This window comes from Schistocerca cancellata, chromosome 1 (genome assembly GCF_023864275.1).
Source record: "Schistocerca cancellata isolate TAMUIC-IGC-003103 chromosome 1, iqSchCanc2.1, whole genome shotgun sequence".
Classification (NCBI taxonomy): Eukaryota; Metazoa; Arthropoda; class Insecta; order Orthoptera; family Acrididae; genus Schistocerca; species Schistocerca cancellata.
In genome coordinates, this window is record NC_064626.1 from 302,295,535 (window position 1) to 302,321,919 (window position 26,385).

Here is a 26,385-nt window from a genome sequence, read left to right on the forward strand (position 1 = left end):
GCTAAGTTGTCTTGCTGCTAACTGTCGCTATACGTTTTCTTCAGTTATTCGGGATGAAATTTATCCCACCTCTTGAGCTTCTCTCCGTTGTTCTCGACCCACTGCGCTGCTGTACCGTCCAAGTAAAAGTACACATCTGCCAAACGCATCATGTAACCCCACCTGCTGCAACTAGCGACGCAGTTGAATCCTTTCAGCGATTTCGTCGGGTCCTGACCAGCGGTTCAGAAAACTGATGAATCCCTGATGTGCAGCTCACTTAATGCTGTTTTTCAATCCATCTGTCTCATCAATTAACGGATATTAGGAACAATACTCTATTTGTATTCCTGTTAATGCCCATTTAGTTGACGGCCTCTACAATGATCAACTGCAGCCATTGTGATGGAGATGTTTCGAATTTTTTTTTCTTTATTGGATTTCGATTCCCCCCCCCCAGAGGAGGGGTAGCAGAGGCTGGCAACAGCAGCATAATACGCCGCTCTGCAGCCTACAGAAAAGTTAAAAAACAGAATTAGGAGATATGAAAAACAAACAAAAGGAGGCGATAAAACGGTGAAAGTTGAAAATTGAAACATGCAGAAAAAGATAGGAAGAAAATATAAAAACAAAACGGTCGGCGCTGCTGATTAAAACACACAGTAAATAAACAGGCACAATTTAAAAAACACGGCGACAGTCTGGTTTCAGGTCATACGAGATAAAAAAAAACACAACTAGCGACAGTATGGTGGCTGTTCGCAACACTGACAGGGGACGCACAACACTGAACACTTACTTAAAACAGCACTATACAGGCGACACGGTGGCAGATGGGGGGGGGGGGGGGAACCTGGACCGATGAGCGGGGAAAAAGGGGGGGAGGAGAGGAAATGAAAAAAGGGGGGGGCCGATGGAGGGAGGTTTCAGAGAAAAGGGAGGGGTGGGCGGACGCGAGAAGGAGTGGGAAAAGCAGTGGAGGGAGAGCAAAAGAAATCGGGGGAGAGAAGGGAGGCAGAGAGAGGGTAGGCGGGGAAAAAACAAGATGGAAGGTGGGGAGAGAGGGAGCCCAGGAAAAGGACAGAGGAAGGGAGGGCGAAGTGAGGATCAGAGTTGATAGGAGGGATAAATGGAGGGAGAGAGGGCATCATATGGGAGGGGGACTCGACAAAAGTCACCTTGGGAAAGAAGATGGAGGGTGTAGAGGTGGAGGGACACAATGGTGATGGCGCGGAAGAGGGAGTTGGAGAGGAGAGGAGCAACCAGGGTATGAGGAGAATCAAGGCGGCAGGAGATGTAGGACAGATATGTTCGAGGAAAAGGAGCAGATGGGGGAGAGGAATCAGGTCGTAGAGGATCCGCGTGGGGGACGGGAGGCATATACGGAAGGCAAGGCGGAGTGCATGTCGCTCGAGGATCTGTAGGGACTTACAGAATTTGGGGAGGGGGGGGGGCGGGCGGATATCCAGGTGGGACAGGCATAACAGAGAATATGTTTAGAAGTACCCAGTGTCTATACCAATCACTGTTACGTCATAACCAGAATCAAGTCCAAATCCAAAGACGACGTTATTAATGAAATACAACAGCAATGAAAGCATATTTTTCACTGTCACCAACGTACAGCCGGAACAGGTCTACCTGAACAGAGTGTGAAGTTATTTAGACTGATAAGTCAAAAACATTACGGCCACTGCCCACCCCGACATTGGCCTGGGGCATTGTGGGCAAGTGAGGCGGTAACAAAGGTATGTAAGCAGAGCAGACACAGACAGGTGATTACGCTAGCGAAGATATGGGCTGAAAATGGGGAAATCCACTGAGATAAGGTCTTTGACAGAGTGGAATATTATTATTACGCAGAGCCTGTGAAGAAATATCTCGAAAACGGCCAAGCTGGAGAAATGTTCAGATGGTTCAAATAGCTCTGAGCACTACGGGACTTAACTTCTGAGGTAATCAGTCCCCTAGAACTTAGACCTACTTAAAACTAACTAACCTAAGGACATCACACACATCCATGCCCGAGGTAGGATTCGAACCTGTGACCGTAGCGAGGAGAAATGTTCACGTGCTACTGTCGTCAGCATCTACGGGAAGATGGTGGAATAGGGAAACTACCACTAGACGCTAAATGGTCGATTACCCTCAATTCTTCACAGAACGTATGGTTCGAATGCTTGTCTGCTCTGTAAATTGGATAAATGGTAAAATGTGGCATCACTGCCGAAAAAGCACAAGTGTTTCGGAGCACACAGTTCATCATACATTGTTGAACATGAAGCTGCGCAGCAGACCACCCCTACGTGTTCACGTGCTGACCCAACGACATCGTCAGTTACGATTGCAGTGGGCATGGGACCATCGGATTTGACCGTCGATCAATGGAAACGCCTCGGCTCTTCGAGCGAATCACATTTTTGCTACACTAGGTGTATCACCGTGTCCACAAAAGCCGTCATCGATGTGAACGGCGGCTCGAAACGTGCAATGCCCCATGGACGCAAGATGGTGGGAGCAATGTTATGCTCTGAAAGACATTCTGCTGCACTTGCTTCGGACCTGCGACAGTAATCGAAGACACTCTGACAGCTGCGAATCACCTGCATCCCTTCATGCTTGATGTCTTCCTCGTCGGCGATGTCATCTTTCAGCAATATAAGTGGCCATGTCTCAGAACCATAACCGTGCTACTGTGGTTTGAGGAGCACTACAGTGAACTCACGTTGATGTCTAGGCGACCAGTGCGCCTTATGTAAATCCTATGGAGCCCATGTGGTTCGTTATCGGGCACAATCACTGCGTACACAAGAATCAATGATACGAAGAATAAGTGATGTATTTCGTTTCAAAGACAGACAAACAAGCTATTAAGAAGGTGGTCATAATGTTTTGGCTCATCACTGTATATGATCATCAAATCTTCCAGAATGCTGGAGTTTACACAAATATCCAGTATTCCAGCGTGTTTTCAAAAAATTAAGGGAGACTCCATTTTCAGAGAAACGCTTAATAATTAATTGAAAAACAATATTAACAATTTATTTTTTGTGCTTTCCCTCTAATTTGATTTATTTAATTCTAGTATTGTCTGCAAAAAGTTCCAGTTCTGCCTGGTGAATGTTAAGTGGAAAACCACGTACACAGGGTAGCCTCAGAGGAATGGTAGTATTTAGAGGCATGAAAGGAACGATCATACGAATCAAAAAAGTCTCTTAAACATGGGTTCAAAATGCATATCTGAAGACAAGGATTGAGCCGTGAGTGGCTCGTGTTCCCGCCATCATGTATCTTACAACCTGTTTTTAATGTACTTCCACCTCACTACGTTAATTTAAATTATTAGTGTCACTGAATTGCTGCTTTGCCTGACCATGATGGGCGCCAGCAGCGTGAATCGATATATCTCCTCTCGCAGTATCTTTGCTCGACTGGTATTACTTCCCGGTCATTTTCTATCGTAAGCCAGTTCGCGAGTTCGGGCTGCCAGTCAGTTGGAACGTGTCTGGAGCGTAGTCCGGACCTGGCAGTCGGGGAGTTCCAATGCAGCACTAGTGCAGTCGGGTTGGAGCAGCAGTGAGCTCTGCGTCGACATGGCTCGCCCGACCGTTGCCGCCACGCATTACTTGAGTCGGGCCACGGTCTTGGTGGATCGTCGGTCGGTCGTCCTACTGGACGACGCGTTTTGGCTCGCCGATCGTTCATGAGTCGGCTGTGTGTGTGCATCGACTTCCGATTTGTCTTCGTGTGTGCTTAGTTACTGTTGGGTATCGTTCAGGTCTTCGTGCAAGTGTTTGTCAGGTTGTGCGTGTAGTTGGCGTTATTTCCATTGACGACTATTTTAGATGTTGTCGGCATTTTGAGAGGAGTCAGTCGGTTGCAGCGGACCACGGAAGTTATCTCCGCGTGGTGTAGTCGGCTGGGTCCGCTGGCGGTCCCTGCGCAGTGTATGAGCTTGTGTGGAGGTGTCTGATCGCTACGAGCTTTGTGGTTCACGGACCCATGATGTCAAAGTTGAGTAGTGGTTTCAAGTACCCAAGCCACGTCCATTAATGTTGTGTAGTTCGTGTCGGTGGTTGGCTGTTGGGGAGATTTTCCTGTGAGCAACACAGGGTGTTTGTATTGCTGAAATTTAGCCGCCATGCCGTGGAATTAACTATATTGGTTGACTACAACTCAAGTACACCAGCGGAATTTTTTGCCTTTTGTCCGTTAGTGTTCCGCTTATCTGCCCTGGCCACTAACGTAATTTCAGGCAGTGTCCTTTCCTCACCTGTTGTTGCTGTCCAACACGGTGTGTAGTTTTGACAGCTTAATACATATACATATTTAATTGTGGATAATTACGCCCGTAACATTTTGTGTTTGAATTCTCATGTACCGATTGGTGGCAAGCAAGTCGTTTGTCGGTCGGTCCGTAGCTGTCCCGTGGTTGGGTTCCGACAGATCAAGTGTAGTTGGGCTCACCACCTGTCTCACCTAAGTGACCGACCCCCTGGAGGCTTCTGAATGCCGTTGTCTTTACTGTCTTTCTCATCGGTGTTTAAGTGTCCGTTTATAATATATCATAGCCAATGATTAATAAAATTCTTGGTTTTGCTGTCTTTTATCTAAATAAAGGCCTTCAGCTGCACATAAGTAAGTTTGTGTTCCGGCAAGTGGATATTTGCTCAATGGTTATTGTCGTTGTTGCCTTTTCTATTTAGTGCGTTTCAGCCACTTAAGGCTTATGGTTATATTTTTTTTTAATTTTGGAAACCTTTTTTTTAATTTTGGAACCTTATTCTTAAAATTACCTTTCAAGCTTAAACATTGCGGCCTTCTGCCTTTGGAAGGTTACGGTAATTTATTTTAAAATCTTGAAAATTTTATTGTTGGCTTTCAGCCGTTTGTATTGCATCTTGTTTATGTTGTCTATCCACCTTTGCCTTGAGGCTGTCAGCCTAGCTGTAATATATACATATATTTTAATTTTTTATTGGCAATTTTAACTGCAAATTCATCTTGTTGATTTTTAAGATTTCTTGTTTGGAGGCCTTCAGCCGTGAAAGATTTGGAGTTTGAAACTCGTAGTTGTAAAGGTTCGGCTATGTTACGCTTGGGTTGTAAATGTGTTATTAAATGACAATAAATTACAAATTTTAAGGTGAAACTGACCCCAACCTTATTCGGCCCTTTCCACAATCCTAATCACCTGTTCTGACCAGCGGGTTTAGCGGGCGTATCAGGGGTGACAAACCAATGGAACACACACCGTTAGTGGCAAGTGACCATTAAACGAGGAGCTTAGGGAGGTCTGCCTAACGGAAATAGTTCAGTTGTCCGTCTGCATTTGAAGTCATAGTACCAAAGTTCACCGTGAACTGGCTATCGGTGCTGTGGCTTCCTAGAGAAAGGAGATGTAAGCTAGTCGCTCACGCTCGCTCACTGTGAGTCATAGTTTACTCAGCTGCATTAGTAATAACACACCGTCATCCACTGTTAGATATCATAGCTTGACAGCTGTTCCAACAACGACAGTTTCCGACCTCTATCGATTAAGCAGGGCCTACCGCACTACCAAATGGTCGTGGCGAAATACTATTCACCTGTTTCGTTCGTTGAGCACACAGTAGCATTTTTAAACTTTAGTTATTCAGCATCGCTAACTTGACAAAGAGATAAGAAGTGTAGGATAAATGTAACAGAAATTTTCAAACTTGGTGGTCTTTGAAGCACGGAATGATTAATAAGGACAAAAAGCGGTATGTGTTTTATGTTCAGGAACAGTGGTATGTAGAACATCGTCTGTAAAACGGCACTGTGAAACAAATCCCAAATCTTTTTTCAAAAAAGCGTACCAGAGCAAAAGGAATTGACGGGGTGTGCTGTCAAAGACAGGAATAGACAGCGGATGTATATAAGTGGCGTTCAAAAAGAAACGAGCCGGAGGCATAAATTACATTAACCAGTACCTGTATGTTAGTATTGACCCTGGCCGTTGAGACACTTGTCCCGCTAAGACACAAGGCGGTGAATGGCTGCCTCATAAAATTCCCGGGGCTGCGATGTTAACCAGTTCCGCACGCACAGCTGGACGTCGTCGTTCGAGGTGAATCGTTTGCCCCTCAGAGCCTTTGTAAGGGGCGACAAATTGCGTAATCACAAGGAGAGAGAGGTCCGGACTGTATGGAGGGTGGCCGAGAATCTCCCATTTGAATTTCTGCAGGAGTGCCGCGACTGTGTTGGCCGTATGAGGCTTCGCGTTGTCGCAGAGCAAAATGACCCCACGGGTGAGATTGCCTCGTCGTTTTGATTTGATCACTTGGTCAAGGTTTGCGAGTAACGCTGGGCATACACTGTTGTTCCGTGCTGCAGGAAGTGAATCAGAGGGGGGTCATCTTGGTCAAAGAAGAACGTCAGCATAACCTTTCCTGCACCCGTGTGGACGATTGATGATGCATGCTGCTGATAGCTCTGTATAGTCACGTGACGCGCACGCGTAACCTCTAGCGACGGGCTGTGAACTTTCATGCTCTGGTCGGAACCACACCTCATTACACACACCACGATATTACCCTCCTGTCACCGTTTTGCGCGTTCCAGACTGCAGCTCGTTTCTTTTTGAAGGGCCCTTATACGATTAAGTATGTTAGCAAGGATTGTCTTATCAGTGTCGCAAGTTTCTCGGCTGCAAAAATATCATTTCCCGGTATGGTAAACCTTTTTGCGAAGGGGAATTTCTGAAGGAAGCCTGGTTACGATGTGCCCCAGCACTTTTTGAAGATTTTTAAAATAGAGGTAAAATAATAACAGCGCATCAAAGATACTCCTTTTGTAATGTACCTAAAACTACTGTACTGTATATATAGCTTACCGACAATATACTATGTAACTTAACTACAACAAGTATAGCCTATGTTCGTCTGTGATAATGGACTCGATAAGCAACCTGAGCTATCAGTAATCTGAATCTAACCTGCGTAACACTGTGTGTTTTGTATGAGTGTCAGTTTCACTGTCATTTAAACCCTCAAGAGATCGTTACATGAAAAACTTAAAACTGATATTTGGATAAGCTATCTGACTGCGTATTTGAATAAGAATTTACAAGTGATACAGAACCTGGTTTGAGGAACGGAATTTACTCGATTAGATTACATGACGTGTTGTGCGTAAGTGTGTCTATTTTGGCCCTAAGTTTGCACTCACCTCTTCAGATGACTGCTTTTTCCGAGTGGTTTACAGTAATTCGCAGCAGCAGTAGCGGCCAAAGCTTACCGTTACTAAGAACGAATTTAATAAACAGGAGTTTGCTTGGATCTTGTTAACTACTGAATAACTTGTAAGAAGGGATTTCATAAATTAAGTCTATTTAAAAACTTTAGAAATCAACATGACAAGTAATAGTTTGACAAGTATTAATTACGGCGAAATGCCTGACAATGACTTCGTACGTATCAATAATGACTGAGTGCCAAATTAACAAATTATTTCTGTTTCAAAGTTGCTTTAACATTTAATAACCACAGCATATTTATTAATTAGGTGTGGAGAATAATTATTATTAATTGGAGGATAAGGAGGCTTTTACAACTGACAAGAAAAACATGGAATTATTGCAAACTCGGACTAACAATCACAATTGCGCTTTACGCTATGCTTGCGAATTTTATTTTGAATTCCATCTTCAAGCGTAGTTAAGCCATCCAAATCTGTCCTAGCTATATAAATGAAATCGGGCCTTGAGTATGGTCAGATCTGCCATCATCGACGTGAGGGCAGCGTGACACGTCTTCTGTCTCCGAGCTCTCGACCAACACTACTGACTCGTCTCACAACAATGCTTAGAAACGCGTTTCCATGTTTCACCCTCAGATTGTCACTCTCGATATCAGAGTGCTTATCTATTTGCAATTTTACACAATGCAAAAGATAGCCTTAAGTTGGCTTTATTGTTTTCGATACTCAATGTAATATTTAATCAATGTAATGGAGAATTCTGACACTCTCCTTACAGTTTATCTAGAAAGTCAATGAAAGATAAAATTCTGAAACTGAAGGAAAATTGTGGTCCCAATATGATGTGCAAAACAAAGAAAGAAACAAAAGAAATGGTGTAATTAGTTTATTCCAAGCTTCTTGTTGTTGTTGTTGTTGTTGTTGTTGTTGTTGTGGTCTTCAGTCCTGAGACTGGTTTGATGCAGCTCTCCATGCTACCCTATCCTGTGCAAGCTTCTTCATCTCCCAGTACTTACTGCAACCTACATCCTTCTGAAACTGCTTAGTGTATTCCTCTCTTGGTCTCCCTCTAAGATTTTTACCCTCCACGCTCCCTCCAATGCTAAACTTGTAATCCCTTGATGCCTCAGAACATGTCCTACTAACCGGTACCTTCTTTTTGTCAAGTTGTGCCACAAAATCATCTTCTCCCCAGGTCTATTCAATACTTCATCATTAGTTATGTGATCTACCCATCTAATCTTCAGCATTCTTCTGTAGCGTCGCATTTCGAAAGCTTCTATTCTCTTTTTGTCCAAACTAATTGTCGTCCATGTTTCACTTCCACACATGGCTACACTCCATACAAATACTTTCAGAAACGACATCCTGACACTTAAATCTATACTCGATGTTAACAAATTTCTCTTCTTCAGAAACGCTTTCCTTGCCATTGCCAGTCTACATTTTATATCCTCTCTACTTCGACAATCCTCAGTTATTTTGCTCCCCAGATAGCAAAACTCCTTTACTACTTTAAGTGTCTCATTTCCTAATCTAATTCCCTCAGCATCACCCGACTTAATTCGACTACATTCCATTGTCCTCGTTTTGCTTTTGTTGATGTTCATCTTATATCCTCCTTTCAAGACACTGTCCATTCGGTTCAATTGCTCTTCCAAGTCCTTTGCTGTCTCTGACAAAATCACAATGTCATCGGCGAACCTCAAAGTTTTTATTTCTTCTCCATGGATTATGACATCTACTCCAAATTTTTCTTTTGTTTCCTTTACTGCTTGCTCAATATACAGATTGAATAACATTGGGGATAGGCTACAACCCTGTCTCACTCCCTTCCCAACCACTGCTTCCCTTTCATGCCCCTCGACTCTTGTAACTGCCATCTGGTTTCTGTAAAAAATTGTAAATAGCTTTTCGCTCCCTGTATTTTACCCCTGCCACCTTTAGAATTTGAAAGGAGTCTTCCAGTCAACATTGTCAAAAGCTTTCTCTAAGTCAACAAATGCTAGAAATGTAGGTTTGCCTTTCCTTAATCTTTCTACTAAGATAAGTCGTAAGGTCAGTATTGCCTCACGCGTTCCAATATTTCTACGGAATCCAACTGGTCTTCCCCGAGGTCGGCTTCTACCAGTTTTTCCATTCGTCTGTAAAGAATTAGCATCAGTATGTTGCAGCCGTGGCTTGTTAAACTGATAGTTCAGTAATTTTCACAACTGTCAACACCTGCTTTCTTTGGGATTGGAATTATTATATTCTTCTTGAAGTCTGAGGGTATTTCGCCTGTCTCCTACATCTTCCTCACCAGATAGTAGAGTTTTGTCAGGACTGGCTCTCCCAAGGCCGTCAGTAGTTCTAATGGAATGTTGTCTACTCCCGGGACCTTGTTTCGACTCAGGTCTTTCAGTGCTCTGTCAAACTCTTCACGCAGTATCGTGTCTCCCATTTCGTTTTCATCTACATCCTCTTCCATTTCCATAATATTGTCCTCAAGTACATCGCCCTTGTATAGACCCTATACATACTCCTTCCACCTTTGTGCTTTCGCTTCTTTGCTTAGAACTGGGTTTCCATCTGAGCTCTTGATATTCATACAAGTGGTCCTCTTTTCTCCAAAGGTCTCTTTAATTTTTCTGTAGGCAATATCTATCTTACCCCTAGAGAGGTAAGTTTCTACATCCTTACATTTCTCCTCTAGCCATCCCTGCTTAGCCATTTTTGCACTTCCTGTCGATCTCATTTTTGAGATGTTTGTATTCTTTTTGCTTGCTTCATTTACTGCATTTTTATATTTTCTCCTTTCATCAATTAAATTCAATATTTCTTCTGTTACCCAAGGATTTCTACTAGCCCTCGTCTTTTTACCTACTTGATCCTCTGCTGCCTTCACTACTTCATCCCTCAGAGCTACCCATTCTTATTCTACTGTACTTCTTTCGCCCATTCCTGTCAATTGTTCCCTTATGCTCTCCCTGAAACTCTGTACAACCTCTGGTTTAGTCAGTTTATCTAGGTCCCATCTCCTTAAATTCCCACCATTCCAAGCATACATTGAACATTCTGACCTTGAACTCCACTGCGTCATACGTCAATACGCCTTGTATGCAAAGATAGTTTAGATTCCCTTGATAATATAATGGTCGCAGTCACAAAAATAGTGAACCATATATCGTCGCAAGCATTCAATAAAAGAAAATTCGAGTTGTTGTTAGATGAAATCGGCTCTGCATACAGTGGTATACTGACATACAACAATGTTCGCTGGTTGCGGCGTGGCAACATACTTGAAAGATTTGTGAATTGGGAAGAAATCAGGCTGCTTTTACAAAACGAGGAAAAATTGTGGAATGTTGCAGTTAATGAATGTTACATGATTTAGACAAAAGCGAAACAATTCTTGTTACGACAGACCTTATTCGCGCTTCTGCGACTATATTGCAAGTTTTTAGTAACGATATTGTCTCTAAAAGTTACAAGTATTTCCCAAATTTGAAAAAAAAGTACTTTGATTTAGATTTAACGAAAAGCCAGACACAGAAAAAGTCACAGAGGAATTTTCTTCGATAATACAATCTTCAGTCGAAGAATTTTCATCGAGATATTGTCACTCTGAAGACTTGTTGGAAAGACTGCAGTTTACTATGTATCCAGATGTGACTTCATCGTATAACTCGAACTTGTCTAAACCTGATTGTTTGGAAGTTTGAAGAAATTGCAATACAGCTGATTGATTTCCGGTATAGTTCAATATGGCTCAAAAATTTATCGAAAGAAGAAAAAAATTAGAAACAAACGAGTAAAAAAGATAATCAAGCAATATTAGAAAAAATGCCAACATTAAAATTATAGAACCATGAATTTAGCTGTCTACAGCTGTCTACAGAAGCTGGCGTTTGCTGTCTGTACAATATGTTCATCTATCTATACTTGTGAGTCATTTTCTGAAATATTTTTAGCCACTTGTCTTTTGTATAGTTAAGAGCAACTTAACCTCGGACATAGCAGTGAGGCATTTTAGTTGAGAGCACGCAATAATTGTTCTCTGTTAACAATACCTTATTCATTTCCGGTAGCGGAAAAGAAAACTCTCAACTGAGAATCGGCAAAATATTGTCGGATGGAGGTTAGACACCTGACATTGGCCTACTGAGCAGAAAAACGTTTCGCCGTCAGATACTGCAAGAACTGCACAGTTTGTGTGTTTCATCCGGAAATATCAAATTCTACCTCATAGCGATGGAAGAACCCATTAATTATCCCATTTTGGCTATCGAATAGCATAAATAATACATAGATCGTTATATTCAGTTTGAAACGTTTGCATATTGCAGAAGCCGATCAGATTTAGAGCTTGTGGCAGCTGACATGCATCCTCATAGCGGAGTATGAAAAATTTGTAGAAGTCAAGACAATTAATTTAATTTCAGCACTATTCTTCATTCATTTCATTAATAGTAATAAACAACCAGTCCAACAGTCTAGGCATGCAGTGGTTCAGTGGTTAATGCAATAACCAAATATTCAGAAGTAGCATGTTTCACGCCCTCGTCCAGCCTGAATGTTTCTCTCACTTGCTCTTTTTCAAAATATGTTCAGACGTATGTGGTACTTTCCCTTCGGTAAGACTACTGCCCATTTCCTTCGCCACTGTTGTGTAATCGGACTGTTGATTGTTTCTCATGAGAGATTTCAGAGACAAGCTTTAACTTCCCTTCGCGATTTTCTTGCAACATTGCTGCAGAGCGTAAATCCAGTTTCGATATTGTTTCGTGCACTTTTCTCTTTGCTTTACGATGCAGAGATTTTCGGTATCTGCTGGTCTCTCTCTAGATCCATCTCCTCCGCGTCGTATTCCTATACGAACCACCCCGTGGAGCTGACTGCACGCTAACTTCCGTCGCCTCGGTAGATTCAGCAGGGCCTTCCGTATCGGAGTTTCTGCGTCGCGGCGGAAATCACGTAAGCAGAACATCCGAAGGCTCCACACGGAACCGTAACGGAATGGGTGACTCCACAAACACGATTAAGGGGCCGAGGTGAACGGCAGTGGGAGAGGAATGCGAAATCCTGGCTTGCGTGTGACAGACAACTCATAGGTACGCTTTTTGCGTTGCGGTCCAAGGACCACTCAATTATGTGGATATTCCTTTACACTGAGTGATTGTGAAGTAATCTAAGCAAGAGAAGGCTAATTCCATTTTGGTGTAGTGTGTTTAATCAATATTACCTAAGTAATGGAAAATAAATTACGGTAGCAGGCCGCTGTGACAGAGCGGTTCTAGGCGCTTCAGTCTGGAACCGCGCGACCGCTACGGTCGCAGGTTCGAATCCTGGCTCGGGCATGGATGTGTGTGACGTCCTTTAGTTAGGTTTAAGTAGTCCTAAGTTCTAGGGAACTGATGACCTCAGATGTTAAGTCCCATAGTGGTCAAGGCCATTTTTTGAATTAAAGTTCAGAGAGAAATACAAACTTTGCGATAAGCTAACAGCGAAGACCGTGGAGGACCAGCTGAATAGGCTGGATAGTATCTTGAAATGAAGTTATCAGATTTACGCCGTCAAAAGTAAGACGAAAATAATAGAACTTAGTAGAATTAAATTAGGTGATGCTGAAGGAACTATATTAGAAAACATGACACCACAAATAATCGTTGAATTTTGTTGTATGAGCAGCAAAACAAGCGACGAGGATATAAAGTACAGCCTGGTAATAGCAATAAAAGCACTTCAGAAAAACAGATTTTTTCACAGTGAATATAAATTTAAGTTTATTTGTATGGAGTAGAGCTGTTGTCGGATGTGAAACAAGGACGATAAGCAGTTCAGACAAGAAGAGAATAGAAGTTTTTCAAATGCGGTGCTAAAGAATGTTGAAAATTAAATGACAGATCGAATAACTAGTGGGGAAGTATTCAATCAAATTGGAGGAAAAAAGAAATTAGTGTCACAGTTTGACCAAAAAGAGATCAGTTTATAAGACATCCTGAGGCATAAAGGAATTCAGTTTCGTAATGGAAAGAAATATGGGGGTAAAATTTTTAGAGAGAGACAAAGGCTTAGACACAGTAAGCAGGATCGAATGCATGCATTTTGCAGTAGCTATGCAGGATAGACTAGTGTGCATCAAACCAGTCTCCAGACTGAAGACAGCAACAGCAACCTACACAATCTGATCGAAAGTATGCGGACACCCCTGTGTGATGTGGAATTGACCACTAGATGGCACGAGAGGAGGACTCGCCAATATAAAAGTAGGCGGAGATTAATGTATCGTCAGTAGACAAGCAGTAACAGCGGGAGTGCTTAATGACTTCGAATGTGATCCCGTCATTAAATAACACCGGAGTAACACATCTATCAGAGACACTTCACCTCTTCTAAAGCTGTCCAAACTGACTGACTTGGTGACGTCACTGTGATGTGAAAACGCGAAAGAACAACCGCAGCTCAAAATGGTTCAAATGGTTCTGAGCACTATGCGACTTTAACTTCTGAGGTCATCAGTCGCCTAGAACTTAGAACTAATTAAACCTAACTAACCTAAGGACATCACACACATCCATGCCCGAGGCAGGATTCGAACCTGCGGCCGTAGCGGTCGCTCGGTTCCAGACTGTAGCGCCTAGAACCATACGGCCACTACGGCCGGCAACCGCAGCTCAGCCAAGACCAGGTAGACCTGATGTACTTACGGACAGGTACCTTCGAGCGTTGCGGAAGGTGGTAGTAAAAAAATATCATCAGTGGGAGGAATCACTCGCGTGACCCGAAACGCTACCAGCAGTTTAGCTAGCTCAATGACTGTGCGCCGAGATGGTCGAGCAGTTCCTCATAAGCCACACATTTCTGTAGTCATTGCTAAGGGGCACTTGAAGTGGTCTAAAGAACGATGCCATTGGACTGTACAAGGTGGCAGCCAGTCGAGGAATAGCGGGTGATCAAAAAGTCAATATAAATTTGAAAACTTAATAAACCACGGAATAATGTAGATAGAGGTAAAAATTGACACATGCTTGGAATGACATGGGGTTTTATTAGAACCAAAAAATACACAAAGTTCAAAAAATGTCCGACAGATGGCGCCTCATTTGATCAGAATAGTAATAATTAGCATAACAAAGTAAGACAAAGCAAAGATGATGTTCTTTACAAGAAATGCTCAATATGTCCAACATCATTGCTCAACAATAGCTGTAGTCGAGGAATAATGTTGTGAACAGCACTGTAAAGCATGTCCGGAGTTATGGTGAGGCATTGGCGTCGGATGTTGTCTTTCAGCATCCCTAAAGATGTCGGTCGATCACGATACACTTGCGACTTCAGGTAACCCCAAAGCCAATAATCGCACGGACTGAGGTCTGGGGACCTGGGAGGCCAAGCACGACGAAAGTTTTCTACCTTACCAGAGCATCTGCCTGAAGTGCCTTTGTGACAGAATCATAAAGATTTAATTTGTTTGCGGACAAGACTGGTTTCCAAGAAGGAAATTTGTGTTCGCATAGTTCAGATAGTTAGTTTTTACTGTATACCTGGGTCTTCATTTTCTGGCCACCTGTGGCGAATACCGGGTGATCAAAACGTCAGTATAAATTTGAAAACTTAATAAACCACGGAATAATGTAGATGGAGGTAAAAATTGACACACATGCTTGGAATGACATGGGGTTTTATTAGAACAAAAAAAAACAAAGTTCACAAAACATCCAACACATGGCGCTAACAGCAAAACGTCAGTGACTGCGCATGACAATCGTGTATAAAAGGAGCTCTAATGAGAGACAGAGAATCAGATGCGCCAGCAGTCGCAGCCTGTTGACGTTACCTGAAAGGGCGGTTTTAGTGAAGCTGTATTATCAGAATGGGGAACGTGCTAGTTCAGCGTTACGATCCTATCGCCATAGGAAGGGGATTCGAACGGGTAAAGGTCCGTTGACAAATGCAGCTGTGGCGAGAATGATTTCGAAGTTCGAAGCCACGGGTTGTTTGGACGATAGACCCCGTAGTGGCCGACCGAGCACAAGGCGTAATGCTGCTGATACAGTTCAGGAAGAAATGGAGACTGTAGCGGGTTCGTCTATGCACGGGGAAGTCAGCGCTCGTGCAGTCGCACGTAGCACCGGCATTCCATACACTACTGTTTGGTTGGCACTTAGGCGTACCTTCCAATGCTATCCGTACAAAATCCATTGGCATCATGAACTGTTACCTGGCGATTTAGTGAAGCGAAGGGCATTTGCAGTGTGGGCGTTTCAAAAGATGGCGGAAGATGACGATTGGTTGAGTAACGTGTTGTGGACAGACGAAGCTCATTTCATGCTCAGAGGGTTTGACAGCGCCCACAACTGCAGAATTTGGGCTAACTAAAATTCTAACTGTCGTGGAAACTCCATTGCACGACGAGAAAGTAACGGTATGGGTTGGATTTACCACATCTACCGTTATCGGGCATTTTTTCTTCGAGGAAATGTGTGATTCTGGTTTTGTAACTGCAACCGTGACGGGTGAGAGGTACGCCGATATGTTACAGAATCGCATCACCCCCAGTCTGGCTGATAAACACCTGCTGAACGTACGATGTTTATGCAGGATGGCGCTCCACCCCATATTGCTAAACGCGTGAAAGATCTCTTGCGCACGTCGTTTGGTGATGATCGTGTGCTCAGACGCCACTTTCGTCATGCTTGGCCTCCCAGGTCCCCAGACCTCAGTCCGTGCGATTATTGGCTTTAGGGTTACCTGAAGTCGCAAGTGTATCGCGACCGACCGACATCTCTAGGGATGCTGAAAGACAACATCCGACGCCAAAGCCTCATCATAACTCCGGACATGCTTTACAGTGCTGTTCCCAACATTATTCCTCGACTACAGCTATTGTTGAAGAATGATGGTGGACATATTGAGCATTTCCTGTAAAGATCATAATCTTTGCTTTGTCTTACTGTGTTATGCTAATTATTGCTATTCTGATCAGATGAAGCGCCATCTGTCGGACATTTTTTGAACTTTGTGTATTTTTTGGTTCTAATAAAACCCCATTCATTCCAAGCATGTGTGTCAATTTGTACCTCTCTATCTACATTATTCCATGATTTATTCAGTTTTCAAATTTATACTGACTTTTTGATCACCCGGTATTCATGGATTTAAGAAAAATTTATGCTAAAGACCCCAGTCAAGTCCTTACAAGTTTTCTCCGAGGGTTATTCTGGCTGTACGTACGAGGACTGACAGAAAAGTAATGCCTCCACCTTCGTAACTCTTCAACAATTGGCAGCTTTGGTATGCGGCAGGTACTGGCTTGTTCCGTAGCCTCTTCTCTATACCTCCAGTTGGTGAGTTAGCATTGAACGGTTGTGTTGTTACGGTGTAAAGTATGGGACTCTGCGCAGACGGTCGATCAATGCGATTTAAGCAACGAGCAGTCATTGAATTCTTGACAGCAGAAGGTGTCACCCCAAAGGAGATTCATCAGAGAATGAAAGCAGTTTATGATGATTGTGTTGATGTGAGTACTGTGCGTCGTTGGGCGAGTAAGTTTAAAGATGTTGAGGCAGGAACATCTGACCTGCGTGACGAAGAGATGGACGTCCTATGACAGTTTCACAAACAAAATGATGACAGTCTGATTCAGGACGATCGTCATATCACTCAGAGAAATTGCAAGCACAATCGGCATTTCACAAGAATTTGTGGGTCACATTATTGCTTTGCTTGGCTATCGGAAGATCTGTTCACGATGGGTACCCGAGAAGCTGACTCCTGAAATGAAAGCGCACAAACTTGTGCCAGGAACTCCTCTCGCGTTACCAGAAAGAAGGTGACGCCTTTCTCCATTCAGTTGTGACAAGAGACGAAACGTGGATACACCATAACGACCCGGAGACGAAATATCAGTCTATGAAATATCGACACAAAGACTCGCCCCAGAAAAAGAAATTCAAGACGCAGATGGTGTTATCCATGTTGATTTCCTTGATCGTAAAACAACAATAAATTCAGAGCTTTACATCACAACGCTGCGAACTCTGAAACAACGGCTAACAAGGGTCCGAAAGGAATAGGGAAATGTTTTCCTGCACTATGACAATGCCAAACCACACACTTCACGTGCCATCACAGCAGAACTTCAGAGACTGAATCTCACCACCGTACGGCGTCCTCCATACAGTACAGTTTCAGCACCGTCTGACTTCTATCTTTTCCCGATAATGAAAGACGATCTGCCGGGACATCATTATGCTTCTGATGAAGACGTTGAGAGAACTGTGACACTGTGGTTGCGGAAACAGAGTGTCGACTTCTTCCGTGACGGCTTCAAGAAACTTGTTCATCGTTGGCAGAAATGTATCCAATTGGCTGGTGATTATGTGGAAAAGTGAATATTGGTAATTAAAGATCACATTCTAAGGATTATTTCTGCGTTTGATTTATTAAAATATTCCCATCCAAACCCAATTAACGAAGGTGGAGGCATTATTTTTCATTCAACCCTCGTACATGGCAAGTTGCTAAGTTGCTACTGAATTCACGCCATCGGTCTGCGTGGGAGGCAGGTCACGTGTGTCAAAGCTCAACGATCCTGATCAGCCGGCCTATGTGGCCGAGCGGTTCTAGGCTCTACAGTCTGGAACCGCGCGACCGCGACGGTCGCAGGTTCGAATCCTGCCTCGGGCATGGATGTGTGTGCTGTCCTTAGGTTAGTTAGGTTTAAGTAGTTCTAAGTTCTAGGGGACTGATGACCTCAGAAGTTAAGTCCCATAGTGCTCAGAGCCATTTGAACCATTTGATCCTGATCAGCATAACTCAGCCGCTTCCCTCTCTTGTGACACAGACCTGCGCCACATGACTGGCAACCAGCAGATCTTAACATGAAGTGCTTCTTCTCCCGTTGCTCATTTTATTTAGTCTGTTCGGCATCTTATCTTAGACGCGTACACCAGGTTTCGCCCTACCCCAGGCGAGCCCCGTGCATCCCGTACACTGAAAGAAAGGGCTAAAGAAACTGGTATGGGTGTGCATATTCAAATACAGAGATATGTAAAAAGACAGAATACGGCGCTGCAGTCGGCAACGGCTATCTAAGACAACAAAAGTCTGTTGCAGTTGTTAGATCGGTTACTGCTGCTACAATGGCAGATTATCGATATTTAAGTGAGTTTGAACGTGGTGTTATAATCGGCGCACGAGCGAAGGGACACATCTCTGAGGTAGCGATGAAGTGGGGATTTTCCCGTAGGGCCATTTCACGAGTGTACCGTGAATATCACGAATCCGGTAAAACATCAAATCTCCGACGTCGCTGCGGCTGGAAAAAGATCCTGCAAGAACGGGACCAACTACGACTGAAGATAATCGTTTAATGTGACAGAAGTGCAACCCTTTCACAAATTGCTGCAGATTTCAACTCTGGGCTATCAACAAGTGTCAGCGTGCGAACCGTTCAACGAAACATCATCGATATGGGCTTTCGGAGCAGAAGGCCCACCACTCTCGTACCCTTGATGACTGCACGACACAAATCTTTATGCCTCGTCTGGGCCCGTCAACACCGACATTGGACTGTTGATGACTGGAAACATGGTGCCTCGTCGGACGAGTCTGATTTCAAATTGTATCGAGTGGATGGACATGTACGGGTATGGCTACATCCTCATGCTTCCATGGACCCTGCATGTCGGACGAGTCTCAACACTGTTTGTAATAACCGCAGAAATCAATGTGGGACGTACGATCAGCGATCCCTATACTATTTGGATGCAGAACTCTGATCTCTGAGCCTGAAAGTTTCGCGTACCTGCAGATTCTTGTCATCTGCAAAGTCCGCCCTGTTATAGTTAGTCAAACGTTTTCCACCGGTCTTATGTGATACAGTGTTTTTTACTTTCGTGAAATCTTCTCGGGTGATCAGCCGAGTAAAGGCGTCGTCTTCTCGCAACGTTTCGAAGGGTTTCGTACCCATCATCTTCAAGCGAAGTGTCGAGATGCTGTGTTGCGCGGTTGCATCTCGACACTTCGCTTGAAGATGATGGGTACGAAACCCTTCGAAACGTTGCGAGAAGACGACGCCTTTACTCGGCTGATCACCCGAGAAGATTTCACGAATGGAATACGCCGAGAAAGTCTCAAATCACATTTGTTTTTTACTTATTTTTGCCTTTGAATTTTATGTCAAGACGCGACGTAATAGACTGATGTGAGAGCAGAACGAAAAGTATTTTCATTTTGGATTCTCGTGACATTTAGTGGCAGCCATGCTGTAATTAGGCAGTAAACGAAATATGGGCATCTTTGGCCGGTACGCTCAAACAGCAGCAATCCGATATCCAAATCTAATCTCTGCGTATGACGAGCTTATCCGTTAGGACAGAGCGGCGTAATTTGGCGTTGATGGACTATGGGAGGCGCGAGTGACATTGCTGACAGCACGACATCGTCTGCAGCGCCTCTCCTGGGCTCGTGACTATATTGGCTGGACTCTTGACGACAGGAAGATTGTAGCCTGGTCAGGTGAGTCCCGATTTAAGTTGATAAGACCAGATGGTGAGGTTCGAGTGTGACGCAGACCCCACGAAGCAATGGACCGAAGTGGTAAACAACTGGTGTTGGCTACATAATGGTGTGGATTCTGTTTACGTGGATTGGACTGGGTCCTCTGGTCCAACTGAACTGATCATTGACTCGAAATTGTGTCGTTCGGCTACGTGGAGACCATTTGCAGCCGCTCATGGACTCCATCTTCCCAAACAACCATGTGCCATGCCACCGGGCCACAATTGTTCCTGATCGGTTTGAAGAACATTTTGGATACTTCGAGGACAGTTCATGCAGAAAATCCTGCAATGGCAACATTTTCGCAATTGTAGACGGCTATAAAGGCAACTGGGCTCAGTATTTTTGCAGGGCCACGAAACCGGTAGTGATCCAATAACGAAGGACTAATACAGCTGAAGCGGTTATTAATACCCAAGATGGCTAACCATAGCTGTGGTTGCCCCACCTACAAGGTAGCCAGCATTTTTGTAAAGGCTTCCAACTATTTGTTGAGTACATACCACTTCGAGTTACTGCACTAAGTCGGGCAAAAGGAGGTCCGACACGATATTAGGAATTATCTCATGATTTTTCTCACCTCGCTGTAGTATGTCACTGTGTCGCTGATATCATAACCAGAAATTTTTGAAATGCGTTCTTTCTTACTTCCAGCCACACACGATACATCGGTGTGTGTGTGTGTGCTTTTGATTTATTTACGCAGCAGGTCATTCGATCGCTCGTGTGGCTGTCTGCCCTACGTTGCAAATACGTCCGTTTTCTGCCGTAAGTCTTTATTTCTGCCAAGCTGCTGTTATAATGTCTATTTTTGCAGAAGCGCCTTGCTTTTTATCTCACATTGTTGCAGTTATAATCGAAAGTGTCACGGTCTGCAGTGCTTTGCACGTGATCATAACTGTAGAGCACTGCGTAAGGACTGCTGTAGTGTCTACTGTAGTTATCACTGTAACCGTGTTTGAATGCGCCCTGTGGGGTAAGAGAGGCAGATAAATGAAACACATACATAATCCGAGTGAATATGTTCCCTTCTTCGTTTCAACGCCTACGTAAATTCTGGAGTAGGTAAGCACAATATGTGGAGTGGGAAGTAGTAGCGTGACGTGGAGCGACTGGGACCAGCAATTCATCCGCTACACGTGAGTCCGTATGGTTAACACCAATGTTTATTTGCGTGGCACTGTTATGATCTGTAACACTAATGACACAAGCAAGGTCCGTAAACAGTCTTCTCACTTTTGATAGCGAAAAGTGACACGAATGAAAAACGGAGGGGGGGGGGGGCTAATGATAAGCCACTTGTATGGAAAAATGTGCTCTAACCGACTCTGGCAATTCCCAAGGTTAATGTTCATGGTTATTGCGTATATCTACAGCAATGCAGGATTAATGCTATCGGTCAACACAAACATTTTTTTGACTTTCAGTAATGAAATCGTAGTATTATGAAGAACTTTGTGTGCACAATTCTGGCTAGTCGTGCAGTAGGCTCTGTCGTGGTTTGATGTGGCTGATTGTTTCCAAGCGATGCAACTATTTGTGAGAGGCGACAGAAAGGAAGTTCCTGATCGACCTTGGTCTAGTGGACAGGCTGTAAATTGCTGGTCGTGACCAGAATGTTAGTATGGGAGGAATATGACATAACAGTGTTATGACGCGTGGAGATAAATGAAGGAGCATGAGTTCACTCGTACGTAGAAGTGTTAGTCTCAGCAACGCAATTGCTACGGTAGTGTAGCCTCGATTAGAGTCCAACCAGATTGTACGTAGAGTGAGATTTTCACTCTGCAGCGGAGTGTGCGCTGATATGAAACTTGCTGGCAGATTAAAACTGTGTGCCAGACCGAGACTCAAACTCGGGACCTTTGCCTTTCGCGGGCAAGTGCTCTACCACCTGAGCTACCCAAGCACTACTCATGCCCCGTCCTCACAGCTTCACTTCCGCCAGTACCGCGTCTCCTACTTTTTAAACTTAACAGGAGCTCTCCTACGAACCTTGCAGAACAGTTTTAATCTGCCAGGAAGTTTCATATTAGCGCACACTCCGCTGCAGAGTGAAAATCTCATTCTGGAAACATCCCCTAGGCTGTGGCTAAGCCACGTCTCCGCAATATCCTTTCTTCCAGGAGTGCTAGTTCTGCAAAGTTCGCAGGAGAGCTTCTGTGTAGTTTGGAAAGTAGGAGGCCGGAATGGTAGCCTAGCGTGTTCGGTCAGAGGGCTGCGTGCTCTGTGTAATAAAAAACCTGAGTCAAGGAATCAACGATCAATTTGAACGGATGTCTTGTGACGTCCGCCCAGACCAAACGCAACGAACTATATCGAGGAAGGGGCAAAAAATAGATGGTAGAGCACTTATCCGCTAAAGGCAAAGGTCCCGAGTTCGAGTCTCGGTCCGGCACACAGTTTTAATCTGCCAGGAAGTTTCAGATTGTACGTAGTCTACTCAGTAGATTTTATCTGTTGATTTCATAATATAAGAGCTATCAGTAAAAATTAGCTTCATAGTTCATTTGAAACAATTTTGTCCCTGCCTTCCAACAGTTTGTCTGACCAGACTAACTGTAATATGCGTGATAAAGTTTTACTAGCACATCTACAGGTGTTGCTTAAAGAAACAGTTGGAAAAACTTGTCCGCATGTTTACCTTCTCTGATTTCAGCTACGTATTAACGCTAGATTACCAAACCCTCGTAAAATTTAAGGTCGCAGTACTTTATGAGACAGGGTGTTTTGTACTTATTGCGTAACCTTTAAATTTCAGCTACGTATTAACGCTAGATTACCAAACCCTCGTAAAATTTAAGGTCGCAGTACTTTATGAGACAGGGTGTTTTGTACTTATTGCGTAACCTTTAAATTTTGTCGTCCTTTGAATAAAATTTGGAATAGTAATATTTACGATGGTTAGTAGCTATGCAAGATTGTTCCCCTTTAGTGTTCTAGTGTTCATTAGTGTCTTGCTACACTACGCTTGACAGCTTATAACCCCACCGACAAAAATTCAGAGGTCGTTAAGGGAGTCACGGGCTCCGGTGGCTCGTTACAGAGTAGTAGTGTGAGTGACTTATTCGATTAGTTGTCACAATTACCATTGTCTATGTGAAAATACCTTTACAAAAGCGAAAAAGGATGTAATAGGCAGTCACCAAAACGTACAACAAAACACAAGGTGAGTGCCTGTCTACAGGTGCAAATATTCAGTGACATGGATGCCGGCGTTGCGCGGCTCTTCGATTGCATTCAGTAAATCCACACACGAGGCGCATGTCGGCCAATTCAGCAGTCAATAGTTACTGCCGTGTATCACTACAAACGTACAAGTAACACTGCAGGAAACCCGAGAAAGAACCGAGCAGTGCTAGAGGGAGGCTTCAGGCCCAAAAGTAAAGTGGACATTACTGTCGTCTATCGTGAATAAAGATAACATTGACGCGCAAATATTTTCAGTACAATACAGATATTACGAAATTAAATGCTTAATCAAACGAAAGGTAATTACTCCGGATACCACGGCATCTCGTACCAAAATACTCAGAAAATATCCCTGAATAACTCCTGAAATTTTTTCGATGAAGTTTAGGTCCACACTGTGTTTGAAATAATATACTGCGTTGCGTCACTACGATGCACATCCGCAGTTAAAATTATTGTGTCCTCTACTTCGGTTTGTTCGCTTACGAAATATAGGCTGGTCAGAAACGGCCTGAAAATTCTGTAAGAGTGTGGCAGAGTTCGTTATGCTGAGAAATGTTGAGGAAAAAATTCGATACTTTGCGCCATTTCCGAGTTAATGTAGTACTTAAGTTAGTCAATTAGGCCGTTGCGCGAACAAATGTAAGTGGCCCACAGAGACGGTGTTTCAAACACGTTATTCGTTTGGTTTCCTAATACCGACCAAGAGAGCGATGTAAAAGTTGGACATGGGGCGGTAGTAAAGTTCGAATCCCAGCGACAGTCTCGTGCGCTGTCATTTACGCTATGAGAACAACTGACACCAATTGTATCTGGCGAGCCGCTTGAATTTGCGAGCGCAACAGCTCGATTGGCAAACATCGGCGCTAATTAACTTGAACACGATACACCGTATGGAATTTTTTTTTACCTATTATTTCTTAGCAGAGCTCCCGCTGATATTTATCAACTCCTGTAAGCAGCTAAAGGTCTGGATTTCATTATAATTTCATCCCTTACAAGCCGTTCAGACTGCTTCTGAACACATTACACAATAGAAGTGCTGGCACGAATGTGTAAATGTGTGTGTTTCCTGTCTTTAAGCTTAATTGGCGAGACTGGTGTGATGAAATCTTATTGCGTTTTATGTAACACGGTGCCGTGAATCGGCGTTCCAAGTACAACATGCTGAGCGATTAATATATCGTGCATGTTCTCAACAAAAGTGCTGTAATGATTTTCGGTATTTAAATATGTTGTCAGCTGCCTCGGAAGGGTTACATTGTGTGCTGTTTCTGAGTTTTGCTATGTGAAACTTAACAAACAGTGATAATCCAGGTCACAACCGGTCTCAATTTCAGGTAACTACGAACAATTGGCAAATTATTGAACTAGGGTGTCGTATCCGCGATCTCCTGCGGTCGTTATGAAGTTGATGAATGACTCGTTCTTATAAAAATAGACGATGTTATTTTTATTGTTTATTTATATTTTGTCCGGACCAGTATCATGTTACAAGCCCAACTTCAGCGGCCCCGTAGAAGAAAAATAATAAGATGTGCAATACATAATACTATATGCTATGGGACGTGTTAATAAATTATTATTGTTCCCTCAGAGCATTTCGGTACATCTTTTTGGTGGAAATCTTACTTTAATTTTTACTAGTTTTCAGTTGGTGTGTAAACCACGCAGCCTCATCACTAGGAAAACGAGGACATAGGGACGCGCCACATATTATATGCTACACCTAATATTATATATTGTGTATCTTATATAGGACCGCTACAGATATGCGTCTAACCATACACCGGTCTGGCCAAAATAAAGCAAAACAATAAAATAAGCACCGTTCTCTCTCTCTCTCTCTCTCTCTCTCTCTCTCTCTCTCTCTCTCTCTCATAAAATTAGAGTTTAATGTGTGTTAATGTTCTACATTATATAACCATTTCGACCAACATGTAGTGACGGTACTTTTTCATATTTCTATATCTCGGCGCGACATTAACACGGTAACGTTTTATTATTTACTGCCTTACGAGACGTTCCCATACAGCCATCTCAACATTGGAAAGACGACACGACGATTCAGAACATTCATTATGACCAAGTTATACATGCTTAGTCTTGTCATGTGATGCCATGCAGGCGATTTTCGAGGCTGTTATACGTAAAGAAGAAAACAACACAACAACCGGTCCCCGAGCGGAGAAAATCTCTGACCAGCTTGGGAATCGAACCCGGGTCCTTTCGGTTAACAATCTGCCGCCTTGACCACGTAGGTACCGAGGCGGACTTGGTCACAGTTTTCTATTACGTGAACTGTAGGCAGAAGCCGTAATTGGCAAAAACTTTATACATTTATTTTTATTTTGTACCTCAAGCATAAACTGCATGCAGCGAATTGTACATAAGAAAGCTGCTTTCCTCTTAAAGCATAACGCCGAATGTACACATATAGAAAAGCGTATTTCATGTTCTCGCGGAACTCTGAAAGCGTTGACGTAAACCCTGGGCTGAAAAACAGGTTTGTTATTAGCAAATGGACAGCGCATTCTTAGCAACACATACCTGCTTCTACATTCACAGACGGACAGAAGCTTTTGCGGCACCTTTAACGGAACTGCGTTATTTGTTTGCGCGGGACTGTTGACACTTCCGGAGCAGAACGACCCCGAAAAGCTGACACCAACCTGTTGACTGTCGTTCTGAATCCCAGGGTGATCGGTTGTGTTGTGAGACCGGACATGGCTTAACGAACGGCACAGCTGAGGAGCTGGTCAAGGACTGGCCACTGACAACTGTTATCTACGGACGGCGGCGCGAGTCTTGCGATTAAGCTGCTACGTCACGCCTGTGACACGATCCAAACCGATTTCTACTGTACTCTGTTATAGTATAGATAGTGTTGCTGAATTACCTCTGCGGAAGGCGAGCTGTTTACACGCGCTGTTTACACACCTTGAATTTCCTGCGGCCCATTATAAAACATATGCCTCTATATTCGTAAACTGCAAGTCGCAAAATGATGTGTCGTGGAAGGCAGAGCACTTCATCTGCGTGAGTAGTATTCGTGTACATCACTCGCTACGCACGCACAAGCCGAAGTGCGCGGCTGGTTGTTCACTCACGAGGAGCTCACACGCTGGGTGACGGGCCACAGCCGCGTGCCCTTGCCACGCAAGTAACTTGACATAGGCTCTACTTATACAGCAACGACAGAATGAAGTGGCGCTAATGGGCCTGGCAAGCGTTCAAATGCATTAGAATTTCTTTTTAGTTGTCTATTTTCCATGTTTTCTATATAGAAGGTGTGTGCTGTGTGCCTGACATTCAGTGTGTTGCCGCAGTATAAACGAAAATTAAAGCGATAACCGAATTTGATTGTTTTTGAAGGGTCATTGTTGCAGTTGTGGAACTATGTATCTCCGTGAAAATAATAGGCGATGAATTAATGCTCACATTAAA

General features: G+C 43.6%; 1 protein-coding gene across 1 annotated transcript in view; it reads right to left on the bottom strand.

Moving 5' to 3' along the window:
* LOC126172270 (diacylglycerol lipase-beta-like) overlaps nt 1-25,691 on the bottom strand; it is an 828,807-nt gene extending 803,116 nt beyond the window's left edge. Inside the window, exon 1 of the mRNA XM_049920867.1 lies at nt 25,489-25,691. The gene's annotated coding sequence lies outside the window, so the exon portion shown is untranslated. The remainder of the gene's footprint in view (nt 1-25,488) is intronic.
* Nucleotides 25,692-26,385: the final 694 nt, after the last annotated feature.